Raw genomic sequence first — 21,777 nt, forward strand, 5'->3', positions numbered from 1 at the left:
TATCTTCTTCAGAGCTGACTTGATGGTAGTTATAGTGCTAGCTGCCAAGCCCTTGTCAAATAAGAACCTAAAGAACGAGATGGCTAAATTCGGAGTCATACGAGTGTGGTCTGAATTCTTTAAGAAACCTGCTAATTTCTTAACAGCCGAATCATATTGACGAATTGTCGAGTCCCTTTTGTCCGCTTCGATGAAGAGAACGTTTTCTGGGTCAATGTTTGCGTCTTTATGCGCTGCAAACTTCATGAAGTCCACAAAGTTAGGGTTTTGGCTATCCTTGAGGAATCTGACACAGTCTGTGTTTGAATTACTTGGGTTAGTTTGGGGAATGGAATCCGGAAGGGTCGGAGTTTCAGCTCGAGGAGGAGAGGAAACCAACTGCTCTTTGGCCAGTGAGGTGCTACTAAGGCCACTGTCCCCCGGAAGGAGCGTAGTTTGTGCAATACTTTCATTAGAAGATTCACTGGTGGAAATAGGTAAATCTTCCTCCAATGGTTCCAATCCAGGGTTAATGTGTCTATGGCATAAGCCTGAGGGTCCATGTTTGGTGTCACATAACAAGGAAGTTTGTGATTCATCTGAGTTGCGAATAGATCTACCTGAAGGCCCGGAACCAGCCTGAGTATCCACTGGAATGAAATTATGTCCAGAGACCATTCTGATTCCAGTGGTTTCATCCTGGATAGTGAGTCCGCTATCACATTCTGGACTCCCGCTAGGTGGGTTGCTGACAGGAACCAGTTCTTTTCTGCTGCCAAGGTGAAGATAGTGACCAGGATCTGATTCAGGTTGGGCGACTTGGATCCTCCTCTGTTGATGCAGTGTACTACGGCTGTGCTGTCTGACACTACTCTGATGTGGGTCGACCTCGGAGGAGAGAGCCTCTTCAGGGTCAAGAACACTGCCATGGCTTCGAGAACATTGATGTGGAAGTGTTTCATGGCGGGTGACCAAGAGCCCTGAAACATCTGACGTTCGTAGTAACCCCCCCATCCACTCAGAGACGCGTCTGTATGAATTGTCACTTGTGGGGGTGGGAATTGAAGAGGAACCGATTTGGAAAGGTTCTTCGATTCGGACCATGGCTGTAATCTCATTTTCAAGACAGAGGGGATTTTCGAGACCTTGTCTCTTAAAGGTACTGTGGCTCTCTTTCTCCAAATTCGATTGATGTCTTTGAGTTTGGCTTTCAATAGGCGATCTGTTACTGAGGCGAATTGCAGAAGGCCGAGGATTCTTTCTAAGGCTCTTCTGGACACCTGCCTGTGTTTTAGAAAATTCTTGACCTTGGAAGCTATTTCTCTTACCTTTTTGGGAGGTAGAACCAGCTTGTGCCGTGCAAGGTCCCACTGTATGCCTAACCATTCGAAGCGGTCTGATGGAAGTAGGCGGGATTTTTGGAGATTGACCCGAAATCCCAGGTTGGCGAGAAAACGAAGTACTTTCTTCGTAGCTCTGTTGCACTCCAGGGCTGACCGAGCCCAAATAAGCCAATCGTCCAGATAAGCAACGATCTGAATCCCTTGGTTCCTGAGTTGTTCTAGCACCGTCTCTCCCAGTTTCGTGAATATCCTGGGTGCAATGTTGAGGCCGAAGGGCATGACTTTGAATGCAAAGGCTTTCCTGCCTAGACGGAAACCTAGGTAAGGAGAGAAGTTTCGAGCTATTGGTACGTGATAATAGGCGTCGGTAAGATCGATAGAGGTGGTGACGGCCCCACAGGGAAGCAGGGTACGTACCTGAGAGATGGTCAACATCCGGAACTTGTCGCAGAGGATGTAAGAATTTAGCTTTGACAAGTCCAGGACCACTCTCAATGCCGACGAGCCTTTCTTCGGAACTGTGAACAGGCGGCCTTGGAACTTCAGCGATCGAACCCGTTTGATTGCTTTTTTCTGTAGTAACTCGGTGGTGTACTCTCTCAGAATGGATGTGGGTCTCTGGAAGAAGGTCACTGGTGGAGGAGGGGAACCTTGTGACCATTTCCACCCCAAGCCTTTGGAGACTATGCTGTGAGCCCACGGACTGAAGGTCCAACGGTCTCGAAAGTGGTAAAGTCTCCCCCCTACCGGAACTATATCATTGCGAGGGAGTGAATCTAGGTTCTTTCCCTCCTCGAGAACCCCTTGTCCTAGGTCCGCCTCGTTGACGGAACTGTCCTCTAGCCCTGTAGCTACCTCTCTGGTGTCCACGAAAGGGACCTGAGGGTCCGTAGCTAGGGATGTATGCGGGTGAGGGCATCCAAACGGGGTTGGGTTGGGTACCTGGGGAAGCAGTGAGGTAGACCACCTGTTGAGGGTGTTTCGGCTGTAGAGGAGACGAAGCAGTGGGAGACTGTGAAGACGAGTGGGCAATCGACGATTGTTGGTAATGACCTCGGCTCGTCTTGTAAGGGGGCAAACCTCTGTTTCTTCCTGAAGAAGTTTTGTTTTTGCCCTTCAACCCTCTTTTTGGCAGTGAGGCCCCACCTCACTTGCAAATTTTGATTTGCTCTCGCAGCGTCTTGTAGTACCTTGTTCACCTCCTCCTGAGGAAAAAGGTTCTTACCCCAGCAGGGGGAAGCTATCAGCCTATTCGGTTCATGCCTGATCGTGGCCTCAGAAAGAACGTGCTTCCTGCAACTAACCCGAGCCGAACAAAACTCGTGTAAGTCGATTTGGAAGGACAGAGACAGGTTCTTTGTGAATATCCGGAACATGGTCTCGGTCGGGTAAAGTGAGGTTAGGGACTCCACGGAGGTAATGGAGTGGAGAGACCTAGCCAACCTATTCCGTGCCTCAAACTCAGTCTTGAGAAGAATATCTGGTAATTTAGGAAGCTTCTCAGAGAACAGATTAGAGGCACAGTCTGGGTCTAACTTTCCTACTGTGAAAGTAGCGTGGTCATCATCCCAGATAGTAACGGTACTCGGAATGAGCATGGAGGTGGGATCGGTCTCTTTAAGAGCTGGCATGGCAGAACCTTCTTTGATAGCCTGAAAAGTAAGAGCTGCCACTTTATCTGTAATAGGCAAGGTAATACCTGGAGAAGCTGTAAATATGGTGTAGGCTCCTTTGTGTGGGGTGAGCTTGGAATTAGTGCAACCCCAGTCTGACAACGACCTGGCCCAGAAAGATTGGGCCTGCTCTTTAGGGAATATTACCGTTTCCTTCGGTACCTTGTCTAACCTAACCAAGGCATGTTCTTTCAATCGCACGAAGCCGTTGAATGGGAGTTCTAGTCCCGGAGGGTAAAATTCTAAGTCCTCTAGAGGACGGGTGCCTATGCCCTCTAGAGTTATGGCACCATCAATATATGGAGCATGTAAGGCAAACCTCCAAGGGTTGTTTTTCTCGAAGGGAGGTAACTTCGATGCGTCCGGGGCTGAAGGAGGGGGCATCTGAGTTCCGGAACGGATGAGACTTGCCACCATATCTTTGAGCTCCGTCATAGCTCCTCGGTCTGCCCTAGACTGTTGAAGATATTGTTGTATCTGCTCTTTCACAATATCCCTGACCATGGCGGCGGATAAAGGGGGCTCCCGAGCTTGATCCTCTAACGAAGCCCTGGACTTAGTAGACTTTGACTTCTTAGGAGTCACGGTTTTAGGTATAGCAATATGAACATCAGGATCCTTTGAGGGTCCCGGAACCGGTGACACTGATAATGGCAAAGCTGAAGGCTTAAAGGTACGTAGTGGCTTCACCTTGGGTCGTACAGGAATGGAGGAACCTAGAGTAGAAGCCGTAGGTTTATCAAAGCCGTGAAAGGAAGTAGAAGAGGAAGGAGTGTGGGGTGAAAGGGGGTCCACCAACTCAACACCACCTACCTGCTCATCCATGGGTTCCTCGTCCAGACCTAGGTAGGGCTCGGCCTCCGTCACTAAAACCTCTTCCTCAGTTAGAATGGTTTCTCTAATCACTTCAATTAACGGGGCCGCTGTCTCCGGTGGAACTGCTGCAGTAGTAGAGCCTGGGAATAGGCGAGAAGCCATGTCTCCATCAAGAAGATAGGGTGCGCCAGCAGGCGCATTCCTCCCAAACCCTGACACCCAAGTCCGGAGAGTAGCTCTCGCCTCCCTGAGAGATTCATCATCAGCCTGAAAGAGGAGAGGGAATTAATGATGAAGTCAAAACTGAAGTCAATATACAAAGAGCAATTAATTCTTCGCAAAGAATATTAACAGGGCCACTAGAACCAACTTACCTCCTCGCTCAGGAGTAGGGCTGACAGCCCATAGCAGAGCATGCATGCCTCCGGAAACCATATCGTATAGGGGGCTTGTCCCGGTTCCCGAGAGAAGGATATGGCGCAATGGGCATGGGCCCGGCATAGATCATGGCCCATGGAATCAGTAAAGGCAGCGGAGCAGCCCCTGGCAGTGCAGCGGACTTTCTGTAAAAAGAAAGAAGACATAAGTCTGGATGTTCCTTGAGATTCTTGTCATTGACTTATGAATCAGAAACACTTAAATCTTAATTAATGTGTGAGTATGGTAGTAGCTAACACCTTAATAAAATAAGAAATTATAATAGAAAACCAGTAACCACATAGCATGAATCTCTAAACTTCATCGATATCACACTGTTAACTACGGTTCTGGACTCCTGCTTGATCTCTGTTTTTACCGGAGGTCCGGTAGCAAAGGCCCGTCATCGTGAAATCGTGACCGTCTCCGGTACGATAACATTATCCTCAATGAATGAGTTATCTCCAGTGAAGCCGGAGATACGATGAAAACGGGGTCCTTAACTGTGTAATTGTGATCAAACATGACAAAGGTTCGTGTGTAAAAGGCTTCAGCCGGAGTCCGAGTGCCGGATTTCCCCGTTGCACTCCAAAAATCTGCTCCGGAACGATAACTAGTTCTCACCCAATGAGTATCCATTATAGCGGAGCATAACTCAAGGCGGAGCCAAGCATAACTCAAGGCGGAGCTAAGGGTGTCGGTATAAAACGACCCCAATTAATGACTCATACACTAACGTACCTAATAATAGTGTTAGCTATATTAACAGTAACCACATCAATAAATCGTTTATAATATTAAACGTACTATCATCAATTCTGATACTGAGAAGAGGCCTGAATAACCCGTGATCGTATAAAAACGGAGAACGGGAAATTCACCTCTCTTACTCAAAGAAAACGAGAGAAAGGATAACTCATACCTGTAGAACAGGAAACGAGCACTCTATGCTTTCGCTCTCAAGGTTACATATTAAAAATTAACATCACACAATAAATAAGAAATTTAATAAAATTGATTGCTTTTCTTAGTAATAGTAATAACGAAGAATAACGACAACGTAACCAAAAAACAAGGATATAGTCTAAAACGAACCCTCCAGGAGGGTACAAATTAACAGACTAAATCGCTAAGCTTTAAATCGTTACTATGCTTTAAAACGCTAAGCTTTAAACCGTTACTATGCTTTAAAACGCTATCTTAAATCGCTATTCTTCGTAGGTCCAAATTGGACTTGCAAGCAAATAAATACCATAGTAAAAATTAATAATAATTAATGATAACATAAAAGGCCATAAAACGTAAGTGATATAACCTATCCGACAGAGTACCAGATGGGCAAAATTAACTAGAAAATTTACCGAAGCGAACATACCCAAAATGGCTGCCGATATCTCGGCAGGACAATCGCTTCCAAAACTAAAAACCACCATAATGGAAATAGAACAAATGCCCGGTACTGTCAAAAACTGCCAAAACAAACTATGGTACTTAACATTGGTAAGGGTGAAGTAACAACGTCAGTCATGTTGAAATAACGAGAAATTCTTCGAAAAAACACTGTGCCCAAAAAAACTATGCTTGCTTGAAGTCCAATTAAAGAAGGATGTCCTAGAGGGCGCGCGTGGTAGGTGTCGTTGGGGAGTTCAACCATGTTATCTAGGGCCTGTCACGGCCCTCCCCATTGATGAAGGGATTATCTAAATGGAAGACAACCTGTGAATAGTGGTTTACACACGCCTTTGTTTAATACACGACACCTACAAGGTGTTCGCGCGAGGGTTGTAACCTCTGCATTCCATGCTTTTATCTTTCTCTAGTATATTTGGAAGATTTATATTAGGAAAGGTATAAGGAAGGACCTTTCTCACCGGCCGTCACAGGCCCCCCAGAAAAAGCACACCTCTAGGCCACCCCACCGATCTTGAATTACATCTTGTCTGAGGGCCTGATGTTTCGAGAGTGGGGAACGGTCAAGCAGGAGCCTGAAGTTCAGGGCCGTTGCGAGCATAACCACAGTCGGGGATCTCACAAAGTTAAGACACTGTTGGATACAAGATGATTCAAAGACACTAGGAGCCCACTATCTGAGTAGTCCTGTTCAGATAATCTGCAAGCATGACGCAACCAGATGGGGGCAACTACTTGTCCTCTGTCCATTTGAGGCTTCGTACTGCTAGATGGTTCTCTAAGAGAGGTGAATGCTGGTACCTTTCTGAATTGGGCTAACGGACGAGGATAGAATGGTGCAGCATATGCTCCCCCCCCCCCCTTCTGACGCATTAAAGAGAGCATCAGATCCAGAGGGGAGACGAGAAGATAGGCTTCTTTGCAGAAGCTCTCATCTGTCACCCACCATCCAGCAGTGGGGGGAGGGGGGGGGATTTCATAGCGATAAACACATCTCGAGGTGATGTCGAGATGAGTAACTATTTGCACGTTCTTGCGATGAAGGGGAACAGCCTGTCCTCCCTCCATCTGCCACCAATCTAGTGAGGTTGGCCGAATGAGATAGATACCAAATGGTAAACCAGTTAATCAGTACAGCTAATATTATAAGGGCGAATCTTCATAGAGATCGCTTTCCGGGCAGGAGACTGTACAGTAATTACCGAACGCATCCAACCAACCCCAAGAGGGGATTGAAACGTATCTTCAATCTATTGTTGGATGGATAATAAGCATAAGTCTACTACGGTGAAATAACACCGAACTGTGAGCATGACAAGCATACATGCGTAGCTTGACTTAAAAGTCTTGTCCAGAACTCAGTTGGAGAACGTTGAAAACGATCATAATGGAGGTTCTCCTTCTTAGGACAAAAATGTTCGTACTTCTCCGTCTTTGATCGGTAAAGTAGCATTTATATAAAATGTTCCCTACTAAGGAACAGATATGCTTATGAGAAGTTTCCAGCCAAAGCCTTTGTAGGAGACTAAGACTTCCGATCGGGGGAAAGAAGATCGCTTGCACGCATATGTACTTGACCGTCTGCAATAGCGCATGCGTAATCTCTGCCTACAGGAAACGTTTGCAACGAATCCGGTTGCGGGAATAATGTATGTGCGACGAATCGCAACATTATTGCCCAAGGCATTTTTGATCGTTGACTAGCTGTAATAATTTTTTGAATGAGAACGCACATGTTCTCAAACAAAATATACAGTTATAAACGAGATCATTTCTCCTTTGGTTTGCCCCTCCTCTTTATGGCAGGAGCTAGACAGTGTTCATGCACAGACAAGGATGTCTGCTTTCCCCGTGAGCGGGGTTTGAAACGTTCGTAAACGCAATGAAAAGCTGCCCACGAAGTTGATCTCGTTCTAAAACGTAAGCTAACACTGCTCCTTTGGGACTAATTATTTGAGATAATAACCCTTTAAGGGTAGAATAGAAAGTCTCAGAAGTCTATCGTGTAAAATGGTAAGTCGTCATACCCAAGGTACAATGATGGGAGCGGCTGACTCAGTCCAACAGTAGAACCCGAGTCTTGAATAGAGCGCATGCTTTGGGAAGGCTTACACCCTTCGTGAAGTTTTAACAAGACCCGTTGAAGTTCTGTAAAACTTCTCAGGAACGAGTCTCCCGAAAAGGGTGAAGTCTCGTACACCCAACTAATCACTTACAAATACTCACTCAATAGACATACTGTAAAATATAAACCACCAATCATCATTCATATGTAATAAAAAAAAATATTTTCATTTTATGCTTCGTTTATTATAGTGCAATAGCAAGTTATGTGTTTTGGTAATCAGCTGATGACTTGCTAACTCCCTTCTACAAGCAAGCAACTAGTGTAGTGGTCTCCTAGCAGACAACGCTATTACAGTACATATTAGTTGTTTATGCAGTATTTATCTATTTTCTCATATTTTGTTGATATTTTGTAATAAAGCAATATTTAGATAATGATTTTGTTGCCTGAGTTCCGAAATAATACAAACAAACAGTTGCTGAATACGACCTTGGAAAAAAAAAAAACATTTCACTGTTAGTTGAGTGCAGTGTTACCAAGTTATCAGAAAATTAGAACTAGAGTCACATACAGTGGCAAAAAGAGTCCAACTAGTGGAATTTCTAGACTTCTTTGAATACTAAATAGGTTTGTGAGAAAATGTGTAGGCTATATGATAAATTTGGAAAATATTACTGGAATTTTACTTCTTTACCAAAATTTGATTACCATTTGGCAACACTGCCTTTATGTAAACAACACTTGGAACACCAAACAAGTAGTAGTTGTGGCAACTACGACTGATTTCAGTGGTTTTTTCTATTAATATGTAAATAAATTGGGATGACTGGTGTTCAACTAATTAATATTAACTTAAGATTTTGCTAATATACCTAAAATATGACAAATTCGGAGATAATTTGTATTTTCCTAACCATACAAACCTTAGCTATTTACATAGGGTATTACTTTCGGCGTAGCTGAAATGACGAGCCATTAGAATTTTAACGAGGGTTAACTACCCCTCCCCCCCCTAGTTAGCGGGGGTAGGGGAAGGGGTAGTTAGCTACCCCTCCCCCCACACACAGAGGTGAGTTGACTCACTTCTCTTAAAAGTAGGACTTGTCTTGGGGGACAGGGTTGGCGGGCAAGTACTGTGTGTAAATAGTTAAGGTTTGTATGGTTAGGAAAAATACAAATCATCTCCGAATTTGTCATTTGTTCCGTAACCGAAATACAAACCACGCTATTTACATAGGGTGACTTACCCCTAAGGAAGGGAGGAAAGTCCCCAGCCTTACTGGCTTTGGCTTTTGCCCAGGGACTCAAACTCTGAGTGTGTAGCACTCTAGAGAGGGAGTCCCTGCCCTCACAGGTGAGCAGCCTACAGGAGCATGTGTGTGGAGGAGTAAAGCGTGACTCGTCCAAGGAAGTTGACCTGGAGTTCTTTAGATAGAAATCTAGGCTAGGACATTCCCAATACCACCTCGTTAGGGTATGGGGGACATAACAGTATTAGTCTTAATACTAGGAACACAAGGAAGCATGGTTTACCTGCAGAGGTTAAGGTCAGCTATGCAGAGACCAGGATGCTGCTTTCCCCAAGAAAGGGGAGAATGAAGAAAGTAGTAAGGGCCAGTCATCCTCTTTCATTCACGTAGACTAAAGCCGGGTAACAATGCCCCCAACCTTCTGCTACTTGTCCAACAAGGAGCCTGAGGTTTAGACCAGCTATTGTGCATCCACCACAGGCCTGATAGAAAAAGTATCGAGACTCCTGTGGGTCACGTCCTGCAGGTAGTGGGCTGTGAAGGTCGTTTGACGGTTCCAGACCCCAGCTTGAAGTACCTGCGTCACTGAGAAGTTCTTTTTGAAGGCCAGGGACGTAGCGATGCCCCTGACGTCGTGAGCCTTAGGGCGACGTGACGGAGGAGGGTCAGGATTCAGGGCATGATGGATGACCCTACGAATCCAGGCTGAGATGGTATTCCTCGTGACCCTCCTCTTCGTCCTCCCTGTGCTAACAAACAATGCTCGCACATGAGGACGGACTGCAGCTGTTCTCTTCAAGTATTGCCTCAGACTCCTTACTGGGCATAGTAGCAGATGGTCTGGATCACTTGTTACAGAACGTAGACTCTCGACCCTGAAGGAGTCGAACCGTGGGTTTGGCACTCCAGGGTTCTGAGTCTTTGCAACAAACTCAAGGACGAACCAGAACATTACCTCCCCCCATCCCCTTGAATGGGCGATGTCGTATGAGAGACCATAAAGTTCGCTAACTCGTTCGGCCGAAGCCAAAGTGAGTAAGAAAACCGTCTTCCAAGTCAGGTGTTGATCGGAGGCCTGGCGTAATGGTTCGAACAGAGGTCTCTTCAGAGCTCTGAGGACCTGAACCACGTTCCAAGGAGGAGGTCTCACTTCCGACTGAGGGTAAGTAAGCTCGTAGCTACATATGAGTAGAGAGAGTTCTAACGAAGAGGAAATGTCCATTCCTTTCAGCCTAAAGGCTAGACTTAAGGCTGAACGATTGCCTTTCACCGCCGAGGCTGAAAGGCGCATTTCCTCTCGTAAATATACGAGAAACTCTGCTATTGCTGGAATAGTGACATCGAGTGGAGAGATACCCCTCCCACGACACCAACCACAGAAGACTTTCCACTTTGCCTGGTAGACTCCAGCTGAGGATTTGCGTAGGTGCAAAGACATTCTCTCTGCAACCTGTTGCGAAAATCCTCTCTCCGTGAGGAGACGCTGGATAGTCTCCAGGCGTGAAGCCGAAGCGAGGCTACGGCCTTGTGGAAGATGTTGCAATGTGGTTGTCTGAGTAGTTTGTGACATGGGGCAAGTTATCTCGGGAGCTCCGTCAGGAGCGGCAGAAGGTCCGGGAACCATTCCGCGTGATGCCATAGCGGAGCTATTAGTGTCATAGACAGATTGACCGATAGTCTGGTCTTGTTGAGCACCCTTCTCATCAGACAGAAAGGTGGGAAGGCTTAGACATCGATGTTGTCCCACCTCTGTTGGAAGGCATCTTGCCAGAGCGCCTTGGGGTCTGCGACTGGAGAACAGTACCGGGGCAGCTTGAAATTCAAGGCTGTCGCGAACAGGTCTACTGTTGGAGAACCCCACAAAGTCAGAACTTAGTTGGCTATCTGAGGATCCAAAGACCACTCGGTACTCACTATCTGCGTAGCTCTGCTCTGACTGTCGGCGAGCACATTCCTCTTGCCAGGAATGAAGCGAGCTGATAGTGTTATTGAGTGGACTTCGGACCACCTTAGAATCTCTACTGCAAGATGGGATAACTGACGTGAAAAAGTACCTCCCTGCTTGTTGATATAAGCCACTACTGTGGTGTTGTCGCTCATCACCTCCACGGAGTGACCCGCCAGGGTCCTTTGGAACTGTTGAAGAGCCAGAAAGACGGCCTTCATCTCTAGCAGATTGAAGTGAAGGTACTTTTCTGATTCTGACCAAAGGCCTGAGGTCCTTTGGTTCAGAACATTCTTCTGACGCGTCCGAAAACAGTCAAATCCGGGGGAAGGACGAGGAGATCCACACCCTTTCGAAGGTTTTCGCCGTCCAGCCACCACCGAAGGTCCGCCTGTTCCGATGGTCCTACGGGAACCAAGGAGTCCGGGGAATCGATACCCTGATTCCACCGGGACTTGAGTCGCAATTGCAGGGATCTCATTCTTAGGCGGCTGTTTGGAACTAGGCGGGCCAAGGAGGCAAGGTGACCTAGGAGGCGTAACCATGATTGGGCCGGAAGCTCTTCTCGCCTAAGGAATGGTTCTGCGACCTTCCTCAGCCTTGCTATCCTGTCGTCTGATGGAAAGGCTTTGTGGAGAATGGTGTCTAATTTCATACCTAGGTATACCAGTTTCTGGGATGGGCGCAGGGAGGACTTCTCGAGATTTACCATGATCCCCAGATCTTGGTAAACCTCCAGAAGCCTGTCTCGGTGTCGAAGAAGGGTCGACTCAGAGTCTGCCAGGATTAGCCAGTCGTCCAGATAACGAAGGAGACGGATGCCATTCCTGTGAGCCCAGACCGAAATCAGTGTGAACACTCTGGTGAACACCTGAGGAGCTGTGGAGAGACCGAAACACAGCACCTTGAACTGGTACTTCTTGTCGTCTAGGTAGAATCTTAAGTACTTCCTGGAAGACGGATGGATTGTGATCTGGAAGTACGCGTCCTTTAGATCCAGTATGCACATAAAGTCTTGCAGTCTCACTGCAAGTCTGACCATGTCTGCTGTCTCCATCGTGAACGAAGTTTGCTTTACAAACTTGTTAAGGGCTGAGAGGTCGATGACCGGTCTCCAGCCTCCAGACGCCTTCTTTACAAGAAAGAGTCGACTGAAGAAGCCTGGGGAGCCGTCGTCGACCTCCTGGAGAGCATCCTTCTTGAGCATGGTCTCGACTTCTGCCCGAAGAGCTAACCCTTTTGCTGATCCCATCACATAGGAGATCAATGCCACTGGACTCGTTGTCAGGGGAGGTGGAGATGTTGTGAACGGGACGCGATATCCTTGGCCGATCACAGAGATCGTCCAGGAATCGACCCCGAGTTGCTGCCACCTGTGCACGCAACTTTGAAGGCATCCCCCCACAGGTGGACACGCAGGGGGATTGCCAATTCTAGCGTTTGCGGCCTCTGCCGCTCCCTCTAGGATTTTTCCCTCCCCGGGAGGACTTCCCGCCCTTCCTGTCCTTGACTGGAAAGGGCTGTGGTTTAGACACCTTTGCCTTAGCTGCCGGTGCCTGCTTCGATGACTTGCGAGGCTGTTGTTGTGGTTGAGGAGCTGGAGGTTTGTAGGGCCGAGATGACAGGGCCCTTTGGAGGAGAGAATCCTGGTTGGATTTCCTCCACCTCTCAGCTGTGCGTTCTATATCCTTGGGCTCAAACAGATCCCTCCCAAAGATGGAAGAGTGTCTGAGCCTGCAGACATGGACCCCTCACCATTCTTTTGACGCGTCCGAAAACAGTCAAATCCGGGGGAAGGACGAGGAGATCCACACCCTTTCGAAGGTTTTCGCCGTCCAGCCACCACCGAAGGTCCGCCTGTTTCGATGGTCCTACGGGAACCAAGGAGTCCGGGGAATCGATACCCTGATTCCACCGGGACTTGAGTCGCCATTGCAGGGATCTCATTCTTAGGCGGCTGTTTGGAACTAGGCGGGCCAAGGAGGCAAGGTGACCTAGGAGGCGTAACCATGATTGGGCCGGAAGCTCTTCTCGCCTAAGGAATGGTTCTGCGACCTTCCTCAGCCTTGCTATCCGGTCGTCTGATGGAAAGGCTTCGTGGAGAATGGTGTCTAATTTCATACCTAGGTATACCAGTTTCTGGGATGGGCGCAGGGAGGACTTCTCGAGATTTACCATGATCCCCAGATCTTGGTAAACCTCCAGAAGCCTGTCTCGGTGTCGAAGAAGGGTCGACTCAGAATCTGCCAGGATTAGCCAGTTGTCCAGATAACGAAGGAGACGGATGCCATTCCTGTGAGCCCAGACCGAAATCAGTGTGAACACTCTGGTGAACACCTGAGGAGCTGTGGAGAGACCGAAACACAGCACCTTGAACTGGTACTTCTTGTCGTCTAGGTAGAATCTTAAGTACTTCCTGGAAGACGGATGGATTGTGATCTGGAAGTACGCGTCCTTTAGATCCAGTGTGCACATAAAGTCTTGCAGTCTCACTGCAAGTCTGACCATGTCTGCTGTCTCCATCGTGAACGAAGTTTGCTTTACAAACTTGTTAAGGGCTGAGAGGTCGATGACCGGTCTCCAGACTCCAGACGCCTTCTTTACAAGAAAGAGTCGACTGAAGAAGCCTGGGGAGCCGTCGTCGACCTCCTGGAGAGCATCCTTCTTGAGCATGGTCTCGACTTCTGCCCGAAGGGCTAACCCTTCTGTTGATCCCATCACATAGGAGATCAATGCCACTGGACTCGTTGTCAGGGGAGGTGGAGATGTTGTGAACGGGACGCGATATCCTTGGCCGATCACAGAGATCGTCCAGGAATCGACCCCGAGTTGCCGCCACCTGTGCACGCAACTTTGAAGGCATCCCCCCACAGGTGGACACGCAGGGGGATTGCCAATTCTGGCGTTTGCGGCCTCTGCCGCTCCCTCTAGGATTTTTCCCTCCCCGGGAGGACTTCCCGCCCTTCCTGTCCTTGACTGGAAAGGGCTGTGGTTTAGACACCTTTGCCTTAGCTGCCGGTGCCTGCTTCGATGACTTGCGAGGCTGTTGTTGTGGTTGAGGAGCTGGAGGTTTGTAGGGCCGAGATGACAGGGCCCTTTGGAGGAGAGAATCCTAATTGGATTTCCTCCACCTCTCAGCTGTGCGTTCTATATCCTTGGGCTCAAACAGATCCCTCCCAAAGATGGAAGAGTGTCTGAGCCTGCAGACAGCTACGGCGGGGACCTTCGGGTGGAACCTCTCAGAAACTGCGTCCCGACATTTAAGGATCAAATTGGCCCATAGGTTAGTAACCTGATGGGCCAGAAACTCGATCGAACGAGTTCCCGAGAGGAGGAAGGTCTCGAGGGCCTCCCTATTGCTCTCCTTGGACAAGTCCTCGGAGCGCAATAGGATGCCCAGAGATCCCAGCCAACCATCCAGCCACGAAACGGCCTGCATGGCACACTTCGCGACTTTCTCTTGGCTCAGGATCTCCGATGCCGAAAATGTCACCTGCCGGGGGGAGATCTTCTCAAGAGAAGTTCCCTTGGCGAGCTCTTCCACCGAGTGGTGGAGGGGATGAGCGAAACTGGATTCCCCCATCATGTCAAAATACCTCCTCTGATGTAAACGAGGAGGTGGGAGGAGTTTGTACCCGGCAGTAGAACGACTGGAGGAGGCGAGGTCGGCGAGCTGGGCTTCAACTTTGTCTCTGGCTGCCCTAACCCCTTGAGACCAAGGCAAAGCTGCACTGGCCCTTTGGGGTTTTTGGGTGCCGTAGACTCGGTCTAGCACTGTATCCTTTCCTTCACGAGGGGCGGTCTCAGGGTCCTCGAACCAGTTGAGACGCCTCATCATGGCCAGGACCTGCCAAAAGGCATGCTCGGACTCATGCTGCTCTCCTCCTTGCGGACTGGCTGCTAAGTCTCCCGTTCCCAAAGGTTCTTCTTGGGGAGATACGTGGTCGTTATCCCTGGGTATTGATGACTCCTGACATAGTCTGGAATACTATTTTGCGGACAGTCTTAGAATCCTTAGACTCCCTCCTGGGAGGGACACATAAGGACTCTAATAAAGAGGTTTGGGAAGCACCTTCCAAACGAGACGATTCTCCCCTTCGGGGAGGAGTTGCTCCCAATGGTGCCGTGGGAGAGACTCCTTCCTCGACAGGTTCTTCCGCAGACGGGAAAAACTCGTCCACGGGAGAAGGAGAAGGCGAAGGCGATGGGGGAGGTGCTTTCCTGCTGGACCTCTTAGGAGTCAGCTTAACCCTGAGAAAAGTCTCCACGAAGTCCACTCCTCTCCTTCTCTTCCTCGGGGATGATTCAGTCGTTGGTTTCAGCCCCAAATCGGCAAGGGCAGGCTTAACCGCCTGCACCACCGCTTTCATCAGGCGCTGAAACCAAGACTGACGATAAACTGACGCAGTGTCAGTTATCCCCGCGGAAGGGAAGGGGATCCCCTGACCCTTCGGAGTGGACACAACAGGACCTGCCTGAAAAGAAAGATGCGAGGACCTCTCCGATGATTCTTATTCCTGATCCTGATGAGCTCTGCTTGCGCAGTGGCGATTCCGACGGCGATCCCGATGTACGCGCCCTAGCAGGAACAACGTGTTATGCGTCGCGGCGAGCAAACCTGTCGCGCTGTTCGCGCGAAGCGTTTGAAGGGTCGCGCAGGCGAGTGGGCGCACGGGCAAGCGGGCGAGTGGGCGCACGGGCAAGCGGGCGAGTGGGCGCACGGGCAAGCGGGCGAGTGGGCGCACGGGCGCGTTGGCAAGCTGGCGAGTTGGCGCGTGGGCGCTGGCGAGAGGGTGCATTGGTGAAGCCGCGCGCAGGAGAAAACGTGCGTTGTGTCAAGGGAGATCGCTGGCGATTAAAAGGTGAGTGACAGCGCGTCGGCGAACGCTGGCGAGTTGGCGAGCGATGGCGAGTTGGCGAGCAATGGCGAGCTGGCAAGTGCTGACGCGTCAGCGAGTGTTGGCACGTAGGCGATTGATGGCGCGTTGGTGATGCTCGCAAAGGCGACCGTCTGCGCACAGGAGATCTCACGCGCGAGAGACCTGGGGCGATCCAAAAGAAGAACGCGTTGGCAAACGCTTGCGCGTAGCCGAAGGATCGCGTGGGCGCGCAGGAGAATGATGACGCGTTGGTGAGATGTGGGCGCGCGGGCGCGCAAGATCTCTAAAAGGGCGCGCAGGGGGTGGGTGCGAAGAAGAGGCGAAGGAGGAAACTCCTTGCCTGAGTCCAGGTCCTTTGGACTATGGCGCGATGGCGAGCGTTGGCACGCACGGCGCAAATCAGGAGCTGGGCGCGTCACAGGAATGGTGCGCGCTGGCGAGCAGGAGACTGATGGCGCGTTGAGCGCACATCAGAAACCTCACTGCGCTGCTGCACAGCAGGTGAGCGCTGGCGAGCAGGAGAGCGCTGACGAGTAGGAGAGCGCTGGCGAGCAGGAAGGCGATGACGCGTAGGAGATCGCTGGCGCGCAGGAGACACTGGCGAGCAGGAGAGTGAAGAGGATCAGGAGAACGCTGACGAGTAGGAGAACGATGGCGCGTTGAATACAAGGATTCAGCAGGGCGCGAGCGCGCAGTTGCACATGCAGGGGGAGCCTGACGTGCAAGGGACTCTCCCACACAGTGAGAAGAATCCCTTTGCCCAGAAGGGACTGATGACCGTCGGAAGACAGGGTGTGAAGGCGCCCACAGCGCGTCGTCAGCCAAAAAGGGGGAAGGCAGGTCAGAAGGTCTAGAAGGTCTTGCAGGGAAGGATGATCGCAAACGATACCTGGAGAGGTCCAAGGACGGAGCTGAGACGGTCTGCTCCCGACGAAGAGGCCCCTTTGCAGGGGGAGGAGACGGCGAGGATGACCCAAAGAGGCACCTCCTAACTCCCTTGTAAGGAGAAGGAAGGCCTCTGCTTCGAAGAGGCCAACGAGCCTTGCGGCGCAGTCGACCTTGAGGAAGGACGTTGGGGTCATCCGTCCTCCGAAGAGGAGTCTCTGTTAGTGCGCTCCCCCGAGGGGGAGACGCACCTGCAGGAGAGACCGTTGGACTAACCTTCCCCCCCGAAAGATGTTCAGAGGGGAAAGGAGAGCCTTCAGCAACGTCAGCAACGGAAACAACAGAGGTTTGACGGGACCCGTAGGAAGCCTCTGCCAAGAAAGTGTCGACAATGTCTGAAGGAATAACTTCAGGCATTACCGGCGACTGTTTGACTGCTGCTCCCAACTGGATCAAGTCAAACAGGGCTTCCTTGGACGGCGAGCCCTTAAGCCCCAAGGAAGCCCAAAGCTGAAACAAATCATTGTTAGACACCGTTGCGTCATATTCATTGAAATCAATACGATCCTCCCCCGGAGGAGGAGAGGGAACTGCCTCGCTATGGGAGGCAACGCCCTCTCCCACACCCCGAGGTTAGGAAACAGAACTAGGGCCTGCGCTACCACTCGAAAGCCTCTCACGAGAGACCGACCGAGTGGGAGCTTCGGAGGAGGTTCGGGCGGCAGAAGAAGAGTCCTTAGAGCCTTCCTTCTTCAAGGTTGCCCTTGAAGGAGAAATGTCTCTCTTGGACTACTTCTTACGCCGACGGCCGAACTTCTCCCACTGGGAGGCAGACCACTCCCTCCACTCACTACATGTTAAATCCTTATCACACCGTTGACCTCGATACTGCAGACAAAGGGTGTGAGGATCCGTATCCTCTGCGGACATGAAGGTCCCACAAGGGCGATCGGGAAGTCCAGGACACTTGCGCATTGTAAAAAGGACGAGGCTAACTTCCAAACACACTGAAAAGAAAAAGAAAACAAATTAAGGCTGTCAATATGCGAGGACAAGAGAGACACGTCTACTCATTGTCCGAGCCAAAAGAGAAGTGAGTCAACTCACCTGTGTGTGGGGGGGAGGGGTAACTAACTACCCCTTCCCCTACCCCCGCTAACTAGCGCGGGGGTAGTTAACCCTCGTTAAAATTCTAATGGCTCGTCATTTCAGCTACGCCGAAAGTAATACCCATGTAAATAGCGTGGTTTGTATTTCGGTTACGGAACAAACGAAAATTTACTGTGCTAGACAAAATCTCACTAGAGTGTCGGGCCAGGAATTGCTACTACGAATTGTAAAATCTAATTCTTTTTTTTCCAAAAATGCTTTGCTAATTCAAGGGTGCGTCTTACCACTTGTAGCGTCTTATGACACGGGTAATACGGTAATTGCCATCGACCGCTTACCCGAAGTAGTTGCCATCGAATGTTTTCTCGCTAGTGAGAAAACTATAGTCTAATTAAGGCAAGGCCTGCCAGGGGAAATGAACTAGAATGTAAAGAATTTTTCATTGCCCGTTAATTTCCGTCTGCTAACCCAACCACTCGAAGTGGGAGGGTGGAGGGAAGATGACGGTCGTTCGTTCGACAACGAAAGGATTAGTGCTGGCGAAACCAGCCTAGCTGACATAATAATCAGCTGGGAGTGTAGAGTGACGTATTAAGTCACGCTTTTGGAAAACCCATCCCGTAGTGTTTTCAGAAGAAAAAAAAAATCTGGATCGCGGGAACCGAGAGATTCGGCGCAATAAGAACCTAGGGGTTCAGAATCTATTTGTGAATTAATTTCTCATGACTCTAAGGGATGTTGTGACGAGAACCCGCAGGAACTCTGTCGCTGATTCCTGATGGAATCTTCAGGAATCGTGTTACGTGAACCCACCAGGGTTCACAAGACCAGAACCTAAAGGAACTGTGTCAAAGTTACCTGTAGAGGGACGGAAACCCCTAGGCAGCAGGCATCCCTCAGGATTTTTGCGCACGCGTGTGAACAGTTGCGCAACGAGAGTCAGAAGACTCTGTCATAAGAGTAAAACTTGACGACGATGGTCGCGCATGTAGTGCTAATTGCGAGTAACACTAATTGCACGTGCACGCAAACCCTTTGCGTGATGAGAGTCAGAAGACTCTCTGTCATAAGAGTAAAACTCTTGATGACGATGGTCACGCACGTAAAGTTGGCCGCATGCACCGGGATGGTTACAGGCGCGCACAAACACTGAGTGACGAGTTCAAAAACTCTCTGTCATAAGAGAAAAACTCTTGCGTGCGCGAAGACTTCGCGCGACGCGAGTTCGAAAACTGTCGTAAGAGTAAAATCCTTGAGCGCGCGCGCGAACCAGTATGGTCACGCGCGCATACCAAGATGGTTACAAGCACGCGTGCGATGAGAGTTCGAAAACTTTCCGTCATAAGAATAAGACTCTTGCGCGCGAACACTTCATTGCTGCGCATGAACCAAGATGTGATGCGCGCTCGCACGGAGATAGTCGCGCGCGTGAACCAAAATGGTTACCCGCGTGCTAAGCTGTTTGCGCACTTTAACATGGCGCTGATTGCGCGCGCCTAGTTGTTCGCGTGCACAGTATTGATTGCGCGTACCAAGTTGGTCGTGCTTGCCAAGTTGGTTGCACACGCGCGAGCTCTCAGCGTGACGAGAGTCTGAAAACTCTCTGACGTAAGAGTAAAATTCTTGGCGCTTAGGAGAGAACTCAATGCTACGATCACCCGAAGGTGAGCGCGACCGCTCAACACAACAAGAGTCCGAAAACTCTCTGTCATACGAGTAAGACTCATAATGACTAGGGTCACAAGAACCCGAAGGTTCAGCGTGTACTGTGTTGCGAGACCCCGAAGGGTCAGCGCAACGAGAAACCAAAGTTCCTGTCATGAACCCCCGAAGGGTGTGAGTGACTAAGGGCACGAGAGATCAAAGGCCTAACGTAGCCTGTGATGCGAGACCCCGAAGGTTCAGCGCAACGAGAAACCGAAGTTTCCCTGTTACAAAACACCGAAGTGTCAGAGTGACTAAAGTTACGAGTTCCTCTGTCATGAGACCCCAAAAGGTCAGCGTGACTGATGGCACAAGGTCCCGAAAGCTCAACATTAACCATCGTTACGAGAGCTCGAAGGTTCAGCGTAGCTGAAACCCAAATGTTTCGAGTCGCGCAAGGCTAAAGGATCAGTGCGACGGAGTCCCGAAGGACTCCTACTGTCATGAGAACCCGCAGGATCAACATGACGAGAGCCCGAAGGCTCACGATCACGCCAGCCCAAAGGGTGATCATAACGAGACCCCAAAAGGTCAAGGAGAACCAGCAGGTTCAGAGAGATAAAGATAACACCTGCGCAGGGGAGGTTTGTTCACCCGAAGAAGAATGTCGCTTAAGATAAAAGCTCTCGATCTGCCCCTGGAGGAGAACCATAAGCATAAGGGGGGACCGCCGATGCCCAGAGGCGGTCTACTCTCGAGAACGAGAGACTCGTTCCCTCGAAGGGGAAATCTACTTCGGAGAAAGCTCTGCCACCATCGCTGGTGGATCAGCAAATTCCTACAAGTTATCTCTCACGAACGAGAGGAAAGTTCTCCAGAAGGAGATCGCCTTAGACAAGATTTCTCCCAGCTCTATGGGAAAAAAGCGTAGGTGTAATAATACCTCTCTCGCGAATGAGAGAGAAATCCTCACGAAGGAGGACATCACCTAAGACAAGCTTTCTCGCAACTCTATGGGAATAGAGCGTAGGCGTAATAATCTCTCTCTCACAAACATGAGAGAAGTCCTCCCAAAGGAGGACATCACCTAAGACAAGCTTTCTCCCAGCTCTTTGGGAAAAACGCGTAGGCATAATAATCTCTCTCTCGCGAACGAGAGAGAAGTCCTCCCGAAGGAGGACATCGCCTAAGACAAGCTTTCTCCCAGCTCTACGGGAAAAAAGCGTAGGCGTAACAATCTCTCTCGCGAACAAGAGAGAGAATTTCCCCTCGAAGTAAGAACAAGCCTTAGACTTGCTTTACCCCAGTTCAAGGGGAAGAAGCACAATCTTCGGCAATGAGATAGCAGAAGCAAAACTCGTCGGGGTGTCCGCAACTCTTCCCGAAAGGGGAAGGTTGCTGAATGGTTGAAGTGGGGAAGCTCTCCCTCGGAAGGGGGGGCAACCCAACTCCTGGGAAGGTTAACAATCCCTCATAAGGGAAGGTTCTCCAACCCCTGGAGGCGAACCTCCTGGCAGCAAACTATGCTTACCATCAACACGCCTTGTTCAAGTTGAAGGTTGACAACGATTGCTACCTCGTAACGTGGGCAGCTCACAAGCAACCACATGAAGCGCAGGATAATGAACAGGGCGGCCGAAACCATCAGGCTTGTGTTCTACGTCGCTGCTATCTGCAGAAAAGAAAATAAAAGTTGGGATTAATTACAATTCATGCTCCGCTGCACATGAACTATTCGGGGAATAAATCACCTTCTTTGTAAGATAATTCCTCGAAAGGGTGCTGAACTGTTCTAAACTTTAACTCAAGTAATGAAACAAACACACGGGAGTGTTGAGAACCTGCCGACCATCAACGCAGAGGAGGGCGGCAAGGTAAGGGAGTAGTAACAACACAATGACGACTCCCTTACGGCGGAGGCCACCGGATAAGTTGTTAACAGTAATTAAAGTTACAAGTATCTAACAACGTAAAAGTATATATTTACACACACATATATGTACAAGATGATTGAAAACACATTCAAGAGAAAAAAAAATGAGAGACAAACAATCAAGGCAAGTCCTTGCGGGAGAGAACGGCAGCATATCCGTCCTCTACCGAGCCAAAAAGTAAAGTGGTTACTCAGCCGAGAGGTGTGAGTGAGCGGGGTAGCCAGTCTACCCCACCCCTCACCCGCTAACTAGCGGATGGGGTAGTTATCCATCACTAAAATTATCATGACTCGTCTTTCAGCTACGGCGAAAGTATACCCCTATAAATAGCGGAGGGTTTATATTTACGTCAGAACAAATAATAATTTGTAATTTTCCTAACGATACAAAACTAGAGCTATTTATTAGAGATTATCTTTCGGC

At 49.5% G+C, this 21,777-nt stretch overlaps 1 long non-coding RNA gene across 2 annotated transcripts in view; it reads right to left on the bottom strand.

Annotated features, from left to right (window-relative positions):
• LOC137657887 (uncharacterized) overlaps positions 1 to 21,777 on the bottom strand; it is a 114,202-nt gene that overhangs the window by 45,873 nt on the left and 46,552 nt on the right. The window lies entirely within an intron of this gene.

This window comes from Palaemon carinicauda, chromosome 18 (assembly GCF_036898095.1).
Source record: "Palaemon carinicauda isolate YSFRI2023 chromosome 18, ASM3689809v2, whole genome shotgun sequence".
NCBI lineage: Eukaryota > Metazoa > Arthropoda > Malacostraca > Decapoda > Palaemonidae > Palaemon > Palaemon carinicauda.